Source organism: Micropterus dolomieu, linkage group LG13 (genome assembly GCF_021292245.1).
Source record: "Micropterus dolomieu isolate WLL.071019.BEF.003 ecotype Adirondacks linkage group LG13, ASM2129224v1, whole genome shotgun sequence".
Taxonomy (NCBI): domain Eukaryota; kingdom Metazoa; phylum Chordata; class Actinopteri; order Centrarchiformes; family Centrarchidae; genus Micropterus; species Micropterus dolomieu.
This window is the reverse complement of record NC_060162.1, coordinates 13,924,941-13,940,089: the sequence shown is the minus strand read 5'-3', so window position 1 is coordinate 13,940,089 and position 15,149 is coordinate 13,924,941. Positions and strand designations below refer to the sequence as shown.

The 15,149-nt window shown below is 41.3% G+C and overlaps 1 long non-coding RNA gene across 1 annotated transcript in view; it reads left to right on the top strand.

Moving 5' to 3' along the window:
- LOC123982143 overlaps positions 1–15,149 on the top strand; it is a 76,691-nt gene that overhangs the window by 3,952 nt on the left and 57,590 nt on the right. The gene's annotated exons all lie outside the window — the stretch shown is intronic.

Below are 15,149 nucleotides of genomic sequence, written 5' to 3'. Positions count from 1 at the left end.
GGACTAAAAGGTCAGAAATATAACATGGCGAGAGGCCATGAAGAGCTTTAAAAGTGATCAATAGAATTTTAAAGTCAATTCTAAAACATACTGGGAGCCAGTGTAATGAAGCTAAAATAGGAGTAATGTGGTCATATTTCTTTGTTCTGGTTAAAAGCCTGGCAGCTGAGTTCTGGACAGTCTGGAGTCGATCAATAGATTTTTGGGTTAAACAGGTGAAAAGGCTGTTGCAATAATCCAGGCGTGATGAGATGAAGGCGTGTAAAATGGTCTCGGTGTCCTTAAAAGTTAACATAGATCGAATTTTTGCTATATTTCTAAGTTGATAAAAACATGATTGAACAAGCTTTGTGGTGTGCTGCTCGAAATTTAATACAAAAAAAATCAAGGGCAATTGGACTTGGTTGACGATACTAGAAGATGTTTCATCCCTCATCTAAGAGACTTCTTCAGTTCTGACTGACTGGTAGGGAAACTCAGCTATTTAACGTCTGTTGAGTTGTTTGCCCAAATCATCAATACTGCTGGTTCATTAGTTATCCTGCCTGTTGTAACGACAGTTGCTATGGTCATTAGAGCCACCCGAGGCCAAGTCTGAAAGACCATCGTCGGCATCTTCACCTGAGGCCAAAAGTGAACGTTTGTTAAGTTTCATGGGAAGTTTTGAAAGGACAACTTTGTAAGTTGTATAAGTGGTGGCGCAGATCCCCTCCTCTGTTAAGTGAGGGCTTCTAAACCTGGTTGTAAATGGCTTCCTTTGTCACCTGGTGACACAGAGGATGTGCACCTTGTGGTCCTTAAATGAGTGTCTTTCAGATATAGGTAAACTGCAGAGTTGTCACAGTGGGGTGGCGATGGCGCCGTAGATAAGGCCCCATCCACACTGCTGCGTTTTCAAATTAAAACAAAGCTACGTTTGCACCTCCCGTCCAGACTAAAACAGCGAAAATGAAGACCTAAAACTGAGAAGTTTGGAAACGCTGCTGACCCCATTTTGCGTTTCAAAACTCCAGAGGGTGTTTTAGTGAAGACGGGCAAAAATGGAGGACTTTAGAAACGATGACGCAGACGCTCACGCTGGGCTCTCTGATTGGGTCTTGACGTAAGTCATGCAAAGCAGAAACACAATGCTACTGAAAGAGTTTTTGAGTTGGTGTTTTTATTTAAATATTCTGTACCGTGCAAATAACACTTAAACCTATCTGCCTACACTTTTACTGTGCATGTCGCCGTTAACTTTGCAATGACTCCCAGTCTGTTTTCCACCGCCACAGTCCCGAGTTACATACAGTAACAGTTCCAGCTCGTTATTGGTGCATGCAAAAAATATCTGGTCTGATTCTTCATCTGCATTTCTTTATTCTTTCACCAAATCTTCTGTAACTACGGAAGAGAGAGAACAACTACTTCATTTTCACACTGGCGCGTGCCCAGTGTACCTGATGGGCCACTAGATTTGGGTTTTCAGTCGTTTTAATGTAGACGGAGATCAACTCTGATACACAGCTAAAACGCTGGTATGGACAGAGATTGTAGTTTTTAATTCTCCGTTTGTAATCTAAAACAGAGTAGTGTGGATGGGGGCTATAAGACATATGCCTTTCGTGTGGGAGACTCGGGTTTTATTCCCACACATCCACCCATGTGTCCCTGAACAAGACCAGGTGACACTGATTCACAATTGCTTATGCTTCCCAAATGTTAAGATGAATTTTCCTGAAGTTTAATTGACTTGATGTTATACTGTGATGATTCAGTGTTCCCATGCTTATTTGAGCAGTGTAAGTTATTGAACAGAGGAGAAGGAGGACCTTTTAGATTAGCAAATTTCCAACGGAGTTGGTATGCATGGGGGCAATGGCACTGGACTTGAACCTGGAGCTTCCCTTGTCCATTGCCTGTCCCATATGGCTACTGACTGGTCACTGACAAAATGGAGACATCATCCTCAGTCCAGTGTCTTGCTCCTCCTACCCTCTTCACCTCAGAATTTATTACTTATTCCAACCGTGACACTAACCCCTACTGCCATCCGCCCAATTGTAAGTGACTGTAGGTCTTAATCATATAGAATAGCTGAATACATTGACCATTTCATCAATCCTCTCTCTCAAACACGTCCAAGTTATATCAAAGATATATATATATGAGTTTGTCATTAAATTAAGAACATTAACTGTTATACTGCTAACTGTTATGCACCTGCTCCTGTAACTTGGTATTACACTGTATACCAACATTGACACCAAGGTCGGTTTACAGCCAATCCACAATGCTCTGATTCTGATCGGCCTGAAATATTATATTATTAGAACTACCCTCACACGAAATTATTTTGATTCTTCAAATCTGTGGATGTGCAATGAGTAGAAAATACCCACAATCCTGTGCAGACATTTAACTAGCAGATTGGGAAAAGAAAGCTATCAGAAACTGAACTGTATACGGGGCAGGTTGGAATCCCCCAAAATAACTATGGGGTTTGTGATCATTAATGACCAGTCCCTAAACTTATTGTTGGTGTGTGCATGTACTGTGGGTTCCTGATAGGATGCAGCAGTCGGCCCCTGGGTCGGATTGGGTGAAGGAAGGGCGTGGAGAACTCATGTTTGTAGCATAGCCACTTGGTAAGCTTAGCCATGATCACAGTTTGACCACCCTGTCTCCGCTGAATGCTTTCGTTCCTCTCACCACTTTAAGGGGGCTGCTCTATGCATTGCATACAAATACATTTTTTTTCAGTGTATCATGCTGCATAACATTGTCTCTGATTTGGGTTTCTGCATGCATCATTGCAGTTTGTATGAGAAAGTTATTTTATCTTTCTTATACTATTGTAGAATGGACCACTCATACATTTTTCTTTATAAGACAATGTAACCATATAAAGACAAACTACCTCCATATTTATATTCTCTACTGATTTCTAAAACTATCAGTAGTTGCAACCTTCGGTTGTAATTACGTATGCCATTCCTCAAACTCACAATATCTTTGGTGTATGTGGTTTTAAAGTTTTTGCACCCTCATCTTAGTGTGAGCTACATAGTCCCCTTAAAATAGATTATAAACTTTTTTATGGTTTGTTTTAGGTCTGTTTTGTGTCCTTTTATATGAAACGTGTAGTGCTGCGATCGTGGCCAGGACTCCCTTGTAAAGTAGATTCAATGGGAATATTTCTGCTTAAATAAAGGTAAAATAAATCTTCTAATAGGTTGTACCTGGTGCATTTTCTCTCTAATTTCCACTTGTCATGGCGCATTTGTTCTGTCCTGAACTGAAAATATTTCATTGTGATTGTAGGTAGGTACTGTGTGGCTCTCAAAAAAATAGATTGCCCCTTATCAAAGGGTAAAGAAACATTAAAACTGGTTTGAAAAAAATAATTCCTTAATAATTAAACTGGAAAAATCAAGAACATGAAATAAAAAGAGGGGGAGGAATGAAGGGGGAGAAATAAATTGGATGAGGGAAAGGTAAATTGAGGGAGAAATGGACTCAGGGCAGGCGATTCAATTGATTTCCAACGTCCTCCATGCACCTGGCTTGTTACAATCAGAATTACTTTTATCGGCCAGGTATGTGTACACATATGAGTCTTACATTGCTCTCAATGTACATACACAGAACAAGCATAAACAAACAGGATAACAAGCTCAACAAAAACAAACTACCATGGATACACACAAACATAAACAAAAACAAGAAAATGTATAGACAGCAAGACAATAGCACAATGGAGGAGAGCGCATGGGATGCTCTAATAAATATATTATGTATATCACGAATCAGTTTAAAAACTATGCAAAAAGCAAAAGACTCTGGTGGTTTAGAACTGCCAAATTTTTATCATTACTTCCTGTCCAATAGACTACAATATATCTCAAAATGGATCAATCAGAGCCCCCTGGACCACTCATGGATGGACATAGAACAAACATTCTGTAAGGAAATTAAAATTTCCGATATGCCATTCATCAGTTCCAGCATCAAATGTCATACCTGCTTTAAAAGCATTAACATAAGCACTTCCTTGGCAGCTTGGTGGGAACTTCTCAAAATATCTGGGTCTTCACCTATCCCATGCAGATGTACCCCAATCTGGAATAATCCTGACATCCTGCAAAATAAGAAAACACTAAATTCCCCACTGTGGTATGACAAAGGGATAAGACATCTAGAGCATGTAATGCAAGGCAGTAACTTTATTCCATTCCAGGATCTAGTGGCACAATATGGAATTAGCCATAATAGATTTCTGGAATTTCAACAGTTTAAATCCATAATTCAGGCTAGATTTAAGGATAAAATAATGGACTTGGATTTACCTCCAATGATAACAGACTTTCTTAAACTCTTGCCTCCAAAACTGTTATCAAAAGTATACATGTTACTGTTAAAAACAGATAGTTCAATCTCTCTCCCATTCTTAAAGTGGGAAACAGATCTATCCATTAGTCCAGACCAAAACCTTTGGATGCAGATATGTTTAAATACCTTTAGAATAACTACAAATCCCAATCTACAACTTATACAGTATAAAACGCTCCATAGAACACACTATACTGGACAAAGGATGTTCAGAATGGGTCTTATGCAGTCAAACATCTGCCGGAACTGCTCAGGTAACATATCTGATACTTACATGCATGCTATGTGGCAATGTACACCTGTTCAAAAGTTCTGGCAGAAGATATGTGAAGACCTATCGATATGGCTAAGTTACCTCGTCCCAGTTTCCCCATCACTCTGCGTGCTGGGGGACCTAAGTGACATTAGTATAGAGGTTGACACCTCATACATGCTTCTCACTGCCTTATGCATCGCCAAGAAAACTATCCTCAAGTATCACCCAATATCGGAATCACCTTATAGATCACATTAGCATGGAGAAAATGTCTGCTATAAAAAAAACAAATTGACACATTTCCAATCTCTCTGGTTCCCCTTGATCAACTTTATCACTTAATGGGGGTGGGTGTGTACTGCCTTGCTGGTCAGGGTCCCGTGCGGCCGGTAGGTGTGTCTGGGGGTGGGTTGATTCTTGGATGCATCGCGGTGCGGGCGTGGGGGACTCGTTTTTTTTTTTTTTGAATGTTGGTTGATGCTGTAGTGTTGGCAGGGGGCGGTGGTGCGGCGCTCGGGCTGCCTAGGGCGCGGGCTTGACGGGGGGACCGGTGTTTGCCCTGTATTCGGCGTGCCACTGCTGCGGGGTGGGTAGCCACTCTGCTTGGGTGTTGCGCGGTTGTTGGTATCGGTGCGCGGGTGGTGATTTTGACTTGCGCGCTGTGCGGATGTGGTGGCGCTCGGTGCTTGGCGTCCTGTGTGTGGGTCCGGGTTGGGGGGAGGGGGCGGGCGGTGGGGGTTGGCGGGGGGGATGCTTGTGGTGGGTTTCGGTCCGGTGGTGAACGTGCGGTGTGGGTCACAGTGTAGCCGTGGGTGCGGGGGGATGGGGGCGGTTTGCGCTGGCTGGCATCTCTCCTGTGCAGCGCATTACTTGGCTGTTGTGTGCCGCTAGTTAGATTGGTAGCGGGGTAGTGTTGGTTGGCTCACCTGTAGGTCGTTATTGGCTTGCGTGCTTGTCGGGGGTTGGAGGTATCAGGTGAGGGCCTGGACTGGGCTGGTGTGCGGCTCTGTCCTGTGTGCATGCTGTGCATCCTGATAATTGCATTTCGGTTCTCTGAGGGGTCTGGCGACTGGTTGTTGGAGGGGTGGGGGACCGGGGGGAAGGGGGGTTGGGGGGGGGGGTTGGGGGGTGCGGGCTGGTCCTTATCGAGCTGGTTGGGGGGTGTCTTCTCTGGATTTTAGTGCCCGGACTGGATGCTTGGTGGTTGTGCGGGGATCCTGTGTGGGGAGGGATTGTGCTTTGGGGTGTGTCGATGGTTGCTTTGCGGTCGCGTCGCGGCCCTCTGGATTGTGGTCGTGTTGAGTCCTAGGGGCTGGGTGCATCTGCTGACTCCCTAGAGCTGAGGGGCTGTTGCTGCTGTCGCGGGGTGATTGCTGTCTCTTTTCTTTCGGGATGGTGGGGGTGTGTGTGTGGGATGCTTCGCTGTTAGGGAGGGAAGGGCGCGGGGGTGGGGGTCTTCTGGCCTGACCTGGCCTGTGTAGGGGGGGTGCCACCTCCTTCACCTTTCCCCCTTTGGTCATGTCTCACAACACCCTTACGACTCTGGGGGGGTGGGCAGGCTGCAGGGCGTTTGGTGGGTGGGGCTGCTTTATTGCGGCCTCGCCCTTCTTCCTCCCCCAATGGCCGCCCCTCAATTTTAATTACACAATAGACACAGAGGGCTTGGGGGGTGGGAGGGGCACGATGGGAGGCTCCACTACCTGACAGTTGTGGGGTGCCTGTGTCACAACTACCCTCCAATTTTAACTGCACCTTAGTTACCACACACCTTATCTTTACTCCACCATACAACACTTCACAATCCATGACATGCATCCAACACAAAACAATACATTTACAGAGGCAGGCAGAGAGGTTGAAGGAGTGGGGGAGATTCTCATTGGCCTCGTGTCCTGCCCCTGGAGCCTTGCCTGATCTGGTGGGCTTGGGGGGTCGGGGCTCCCCTGGCGTGGGGGCCCGCTCTTGACCTAGGGATCTGGGGACTCGGGCTTGTGGCTTTTGCTCATTTCTGGGTGGGTGGTGTGTGGGCCCGTTGTCTCCTTTCCTCGCCTGGCCCTCTTCGGCAGGGGTGAGGCTCCCGCTGCTTCCCCCTGCCAGCTCTCTCATAGTGGGGGCATTCGGGAGTCTCTGGGGCGCATGGCCGGTGTTGTCGGGGTAGGTTTTGGTGCTCCTCCTCGGGGGTGCTTGACTGGGGGGGCAAAAATGTACATCATGTGTTTTTTTGCATGGGCATGGCAAAATGGCTCACTAGCGTCCCCTAAAGAGCAGCCCCTGAGCCAAGTTTCACCGAAATGTACAACATTTTTGTGGCAGATCATGTCCACACCTACAAAAGTGCCTCTTGGAGCAATGCCCTAAACACAGGAGGAAGTTGGCCATTTTGGATGTAATGGTAATTTTTGTCGATACAATTTTTGTGGCACAGGTATCCTCACAGGATACACAAAAAAAGCCTTTTGGAGCCATATCCTTAACCCACCAGGAAGTCGGCCATTTTGAATTTAATGGTAATTTTTGGCGATTTACATGTTCCGTACTTTAGCAAACTCCTTCTCCAGAATTAATCTAATCAACATCAAATTTTCAGTATGCAATCTAAACGCATTGACGAATTGATTGAATTGATGAAAAGGTGTACTGTGAGTTTCACCATAAAATGGTGTAAATGCTCACATTTGTATCAAAATGTACATCTTTGAAGTGTCCTGAAAACATGTAATCTTTTTACAGAGGGTGTGAAGATGTCCTTTGAACGACTGAAAAACAAATTTGATCTGATGAATAAAGACTTTTGGCTATACAGATAAGATCAAAACTCTCATAGTACCTTGGAGAAGTCCCAGAGAGTCCCAGAAATAACTTCATATCGGAAATGTATTAATAACGATAATGGGAAAAAAAACCTCAAATAGGAAGTAAAATAAGATAATAAATTGTTTAAAGAACAACAATAATAGCGCCCTAGAAAAAACTTGGGAGAAAGATTTAGAAGAGAGTTTAGATGCTGATATTTAGGCATCAATTTGGCAAAAAATGCCTAGGATATCAAATTCAACACACAACAAAACAATATACTTTAAGTTTATTAATAGAACATATTATACACCCAGAAATGTTAAACTCACGAAATTATATATTGATGACACTGTTTGGCACAGTAATAAAGAAAAAGGTTTATTCTTTCATATGATATGGAAATGTTCAAAACTTCAAAACTTTTGGAAGGAAATAGTGTCCATGTTATCTAAAATCACTAAAACATCCCATTGGATCCCAAATTATGCATTTTGAATTATATGGATGATAGAAACTGGGCAGAATTTAAAAAAAGATAGTGAGTGCAAAAAGAGAAAAGCAATCAATTGGACGACAATTAACAACATAAACGAGAAATCATGGCTTCAAACTTTTGAAACCTTAAGCTTAGAACAAATGTCAGACTCTATATATGCACCTTCTCCTGTGACTTGGTATCAGATTAATACTTAATACTATAGATTTACAACAACATCACTCTGTTACGACTAAATAATTATTAAAGCAAAACATTAACTTTTCAGGTCAAAGATATTATTTGGGGGTGCAATGTGCAGATAATCCAGGAATAGCTTTCTTTGTTATTTTGTTATTTATTTATTTTGTGTTGTCCTGTTTTGGATGTCTTTGGCCTACAATTTGGCCTATATGGAATATGTTTTTCCTCTCTGGGCATGTCTTGAATACAACAAAACAAAAACCCCTTCCTGGTTATGGCTGGCTAGAGTTTGGTCCATCAAGGTTAGGGGTGCATAGTTGTGTCTCAGACAATCTGCCTTCATGGTTGTTTGAAAGCACCTACACATAACCAGTGAGTGTGTGGGTCCAGGATTGTCTCTTAATTCACTGCAATGTTAGGCAGGGGAGTGTGGTGGAGGCCAGATGGTTCCAAGTGTGTTCATATAAGTGATAATTTTTTTCATCTGCTTGAAAAGGATGTGGATTCTAATCTAATACATGTATTTTGTCAAATTCAGCGAATATCTCCTCACGGTCCGCTAGATGTATCTTCTGTGTGTGTGTGTGTGTGTGCTGAGAAAAAATTGTACACCGCGCTGGCTCTGTAAATGGGAAACAAAGTGGCTCGGACCTAGGCCGCAGACATTCAGCTTACTTTCTAGTTCACCTTCATACGCTTTTGTTGTGATGTTAGCTATGTTCATTGTCTGGAGCTGGTGTGCTGGCTCTGGGACAGTGGGTCTCGTCCTATCTGCATATTAGCTTTATATTGCACTATATCATGTTTTTTGCCATGGTATTGGATATCTTCAGAATCGTATACCCCACCTTAAGGTCATTAAGTGTGAATTACTGTATACTTTGTATAGAACAATGTGCGTAAGATTTGCACGATGGTGCGTGCTTCTGTCTGTGTTTGTGGTGAGCCTTCCTTCTAATCTGCCAGCCAGCGGTTGTGTATGAAGTGCTGCTGATGGTGGAGACTATTAGGCCTGTGAAGGGAGAGTTGGCTGTCTTCTCCTATTCCCCACAGCTCATTTAAACTTCCAGCTGATGGTAGAGATTAAGCGTCTTCTCTTAGAAGAAGAGATTCTGTGGTTAGGCCTGGACTGCCATTTGAGAAACTTGAACGAGTGAAGAGCATGTAAAGAACCCATTTAGTGTAAGACAACAGAGTAGCAGTGGGTTTGCATGTGCAAACAATGTATCATGCCTCACACGACATACCACACATGTGGCCTGCTTTTCCAATAAATCTGGCAATCTTTTAGGCTTTGCAGATGTCACATTTATATACTATTTTGTTGAAAAGGTTAGGTTAAAATTAATCAGGTCAGTTTATTCTCATTAATATCATTCCTAAAACATTTTTATGTAATTATTTATTTCATTTTATTTGTGAAGTTGTTTGCTAATTACTTTATTGTTGTGGAGTTCATCAGAAAGATTCTGGAAAGATCCTCTTTGTGTGGGTATCTGGCTTGTTTCGAAGCTTATGAGGTACTTTGTTCTTCATTGGTTCAGTGCTTCCATTGCACACTTTGTGTAAATGGAGAAAAGGTAGAAAGGAACATGGTAATAATTATCTGTACAATTGGTAGATCAGATATGATCAAAATCTACACAAATCAAATATTACAGTAGCGATAAGGGAACCTCTTGGAATTTAGAAAGCTCCTATGAAGAATAAATCCTCTTTAATAACAAAATAGTAGTGTAGCAATGAATTCTGTTCAGATTTTAAAAGCTTAATTTACATAAGGCATTCATGTAAATTAAGCTTGAATTGTCTTTATATATGTCTGGACACGGCAACGACATGACACAAGGTACTTAAACTGCATCAGCAAAGTCTATCCTAGGCAGACATTTCAAGACAGACAGGGGTTTCCAGATGCGCTGTCCAAGCTCTTTTGAAGAAGCACAAAGAAACGTGCAACATTGAGGACTGTATATGCAGTGGTCGGCCAAGGAAACCTACTGAAGCAGATGAAAAACATATCATGCTTACTTCCCTTCGCAATCTAATCCTAAATTTGGGGCTGCACTTCTGCAAATGGAGTTTGTCCCCCCAGATCCCTGATCTCAACATCACTGACTCTGGGGGAAGGGAAGCAACTAAGGCTGCCTAAATCTGCAGAAAGATTAACATGTCTATTTTTGAAAGCATTCCTACTGTACAGTATTTTCCACACCTGCCTAAAGCTCTTGCACAACACTGTATGTACAGATAAATAGATAGATAAAACACTCACTGGCCACTTTATAAGGTATACTTGTTCAATTGCTTGTTAACACAAATAGCACATGGCAGCAATGAGTTGCTGCCATGTGATTGGCTGATTAGTGCATTTAGGAAGTGAGTTCACTGTACTCCAACGGCCTCCACAGTCACCAGATCTCAATCCTATAGAGCACCTTTGGGATGTGGTGGAAAGCGAGATTTGCATCATGGATGTGCAGCCGACAAATCTGCAGCAACCGCATGATGCAATCATGTCAATATGGAACAAAGTCTCTGAGGAATGTTTCTAACACCTTGTTGAAAGTATGCCACAAAGAATTAAGGCAGTTCTGAAGGCAAAAGGGAGTCCAACCAGGTACTAGCAAGGTGTACCTAATATAGTGGCCATATGTCAACATTTTGTAACTTGCACACAAATACAATACATGACCATTTTTAATATTCACATAAAGTGGTGATATTGATAAATTGGTGGATGCCTGTCATGCATTTGAAGCACATCTGGAGTAGCATCAGTGTTTTTGCGAGAATGACTTGGATCAAGGACTGAAGGATAATTATTTCAAGGAAGGAAAAGCTGAAGACATTTAGCCTAAGTGGATCTGTGGACAGAATTTAGACAAATAGCTTTGAACTGATGTGAACAACAGATTCAACAACAGATGCTTGCTCTATCATGCCCTTGAGCAAGCTATAACACACCTTGACAGCTCCAGGGCAGCGCATCATGACTGAATAGAATTTGGGCTGACAGCAGCAGAAACAGAGGAATTTGATTGAGTGACAGCTAGGCATGTCGGTGAGCTGCAAATGCCTCAGAACAATGTAACTTTATCCTCAGAAGTGATATTTTGAGCTGCACTTTCTCACATCACCAAAGTCGGGTTTGCTCCTCCCGGGCTTGTTCCTTTTAAAGCAAACACAGGCAGATATCATGCTTTCATTCCACAACTTATTTAAATCCTTTAGGTTTCATCACCACCTTCTGTTTGATGTTGTTTTAGTCCTGGTTCACAGGCCCCTCTGTTTTTTTCTTTAGGCAATGCCTCACACAAAGAGCATCCTGAATCTCTGATTTGCCTCAGTTATAGTTTTACACTAGATGTGATTTTTTCCTTCATGTTATGGGAAGGGCATCCCAAGAATAGTTTGCTATTATACTCTCTGCACAGATTCAGTTGCGGGTCACTTAATGACTCATTATCTCCCAAATTCTGTTGTCATAACACTAAAAATATTTGCTGTATAAAGAATATCTTGAGATTGGTATGAATGCATACGTGAATGAGTTTGATCTGGTAACTTTAAAATATATTTCTTAAAATTAACGCTTATCAATTACACATTGGAACACCAGCTCTCAGACTGAAAACACTCCATCTCCCTTTGTAAAGTGATCCTGATTTTTCAAAGAGTTAATGAAAAAAGATAACATAAAAGGATAAAGAGGATAAAGCGCCATTACATCCACTGCTCCTCTGGCATAGTGACAGATAATTTATCATCTGAACTTGTATGTGCCTCCTTTTATCTAACTTGTGTTCCTGCAAATAATTTTTTGTAGTAATATTCTTTAGACACTAGAGTGCGCTGCCACTTCACAAAAGGGTGAGCTGCCAAGGCAGTGAAAATACTGTAATTCACATAACCCTCAACAAATAGACAAAGCAAAAAAAAAAAAAGCATTGGTGCCCCAATATAAAATAAAACTGTGACTTTCTTCCTCTTACTCCTTTGGTCATTATGATCTGCAAGAGTTTTGTTCAAAATCATATCGCAAAAAAACTGTGTGTGTGTGGTATTTGAAATATCAGCCCTATCATCCAAGGAAGGTTAGAATTTAGGGCACCTGTACTTGGTTGAAGATACTCGAAGATGTCTCGCCTCTCATCTTCGTCTTTGAGTATCTTCAACCAAGTCCAATTTATTTTAACCTTTCTTGGAGAACTATGGCCTGGATGACGACAATCAAAGACAGTCACCACTATCAAAACATACCATTCCTGTGGATCAACAGTAGGATTATGTTAACAATACATTGTTTACGGACTGCAAAGCAAGACAGTTTATGACAGATATGCTCACTATTCAATTTGTACATATAACGAGAACTTTCCTGAATGCATGTATATTCATTTTTCTGTATGTGGAAGTGTTAATTGTCATTCAGTTATATTAAATATTTCAAATTGTTACAGTAATTGTATGTGGCTGCTGAAGGTCACTATAAATAGGCAAATAGAGAACCTCAAGGGACTTCTGTTATTTCAAAGGCAAGTCAGACGTTTGTGGTGAGGTTGTTTCAAATGCTTTGATAAAAATAAAAATGCTAAAGGATGCACTGAAATTGATATTTTTATATACAGTGATTGGAGAATTGATGTCTTTAAACCTCAGAGACTTGAATGACAATAACATAGGAAATGTGTTTTTAAAAAATTTACCTTACTAAGACATAAGGAGACACCTGAAAAGTGGTCAACTTAGAATAGGCAAAAAACTATTTAATCTGCTTACCTACAACTCTAAAAAATGTGATGTTGTTGTATGTATGATGTTTTCCCATTCTCTCTGTCTGTCGGTCTCTCTCTCTCTCTCACACACACACATGCGCGCACGCACGCACACACACACACACACACACACACACACACACACACACACACACACACACACGGACACACCTACTTCCTCTGTAATTTATTATCTACTCAGCAACATCTCACATCAGATCATGTTGAAACACATTTTTGGAATGCAAACTGATAACATGTACGATTTAAGTTATAATGCGAATTCAACCACGATACATTCAACTTCACACAAACATTCTATCATATAAGTGAGAATAGTTATTTTACAAATAGGACACTGGTGACACTTCTGCAAGATTGTCAGGCAGTCTGATCTCTGCTAAAATACTGTAACTGTCATCAAGGCACAGATCAGAGATTATAGAGGCTGGTTGACTACGACTTGTAAATTCACTGCAAGTTGCATGTCTCCATGTTAAAAAATTGTAAGCACTGTTAAAAGTTTACTTTAGGTTTTAAGCAGTTGTTTACAAATTTCAGTTTATTCTCAGTTGAATGAAAACTGATAAATTCTATGCATTTAAGAGTTTTTAATATTTTCATAAAAAACATTGACACTTAGTGCATTTGGACAGAGTATTTGGGGCATGGGTGAAATACACTTTATTTACACAAAACAACATCAGAGTTATAGATTTATTAAATCAGCAGAGTTTACACATTTTCAATAAATAATAATTATTAATAATAAATAATATATTAAGAATAGTTCAGCCAATAACTGACCCTGTAGGGTGTCTCCACATCAGCAACCAAGACAAAGTTTAAAAGAGAAACGGGAACAGTAAAAGGTTTGCCTGTCTGTCATGATTCACTGCCACTAGATGGCGCAACTGACCCGTGAGAAACATCTCAGTTAAAGCAACCTGTTAGACAGGTCGCTCAGTCCAACCTTAAAAATCGAGTCTCTTGTGAGGCCAACGCAGGAAACACTTTCTTTCATCACCAAGCAGACAAACTTGCCATAAATAGAGGCTATTGACGCGGGATTTGAAAAGTTCAATATTTTATTTAGTCTGACCCTTACTGACTGGAGGAGAAAAGGTCCAAAACTGCGAAGCAGCAAAAGATCTGACCTGCAACGAGCGGAGGCAATAATAAAATCATGTTCCGTGAAGGTGCGCAGATGAAAATATGTATAGACCCCCTGGTTAACTCTTAATTGAGGCTACTTTAATATAATATCGCATTAAAAGTAGACCTAAACTGTGTATTGGAAAAATATATGGTGATATGTTGGGGTAGTTGCCTTGACTAATGGACAGTGAATAGCCTATATTACATTTTATTTTTAATGACTGAATGGTGTCGTTGAGATATTATTTTAGGGCCTTGTGTCATAACTTCTTACAGTAATATCTGTGGTCTACCCTGTGGCATCAGACTACTAAACGCACAGTGTCCATGAACAGCCTCACTGTTTTAAATGAAATGTTCATAGGCTGTTTTTGAGCCTCAAGTTGGAACACATTAATTACGCAATACTTTATTAGCTATTAAGTACCGCTTATTAAGATAATTGACACTATGCTAGCTGTCTGACCAGGCCAGTGAGATTTCACCCAGGATTTGTCCTTTGGGTTGTTCTTGTGTACTGCTGTTATAATAAACCAGTGTTGTAGCCGCTTGGGGGCGTCGTATCTTGGTTTGATTATAGACGCATTGTCGCCTTCCGTGCAATAAAATGGAAGATAGGCCCATCGAAGGCGCCAGGTGAGCAATAAGACAGACCCATTGAGACAGCTTGTGTCATGTTTACACCTATTCACTAGCGCCAGGCTTGCTACATATTAACCAGACAATATACAAATAAAGATATGGCGTTGATAAACTCAAGACTCCAGGTGCACTAGAGAAGCTAATCAAGGGATTTCATTATCTTTTCAGGTTTCATATGGCCTACAGTAACACCTCTTCAGCAGGCGGTACATGGCCCATCAATTAATTCAGTACACTCATGCTGTCACTTTGCAACAAAAAATTTAAAACCGAATATACTGATGCAGTTAGGGAACGAGGGCAGCTATCAATTATGGGTGTCCTCAAATTACTCTTTGGTCAATGTGATAAAACACATGTCACCAAACAACTCGCCTCAGAAGAAATATCGGCCAGATTGCTGCTTGTATTGCATTTCTTTTAGAAATAAATTCCATATACATTTTTCTTGTATTGCTTTCCATTACCA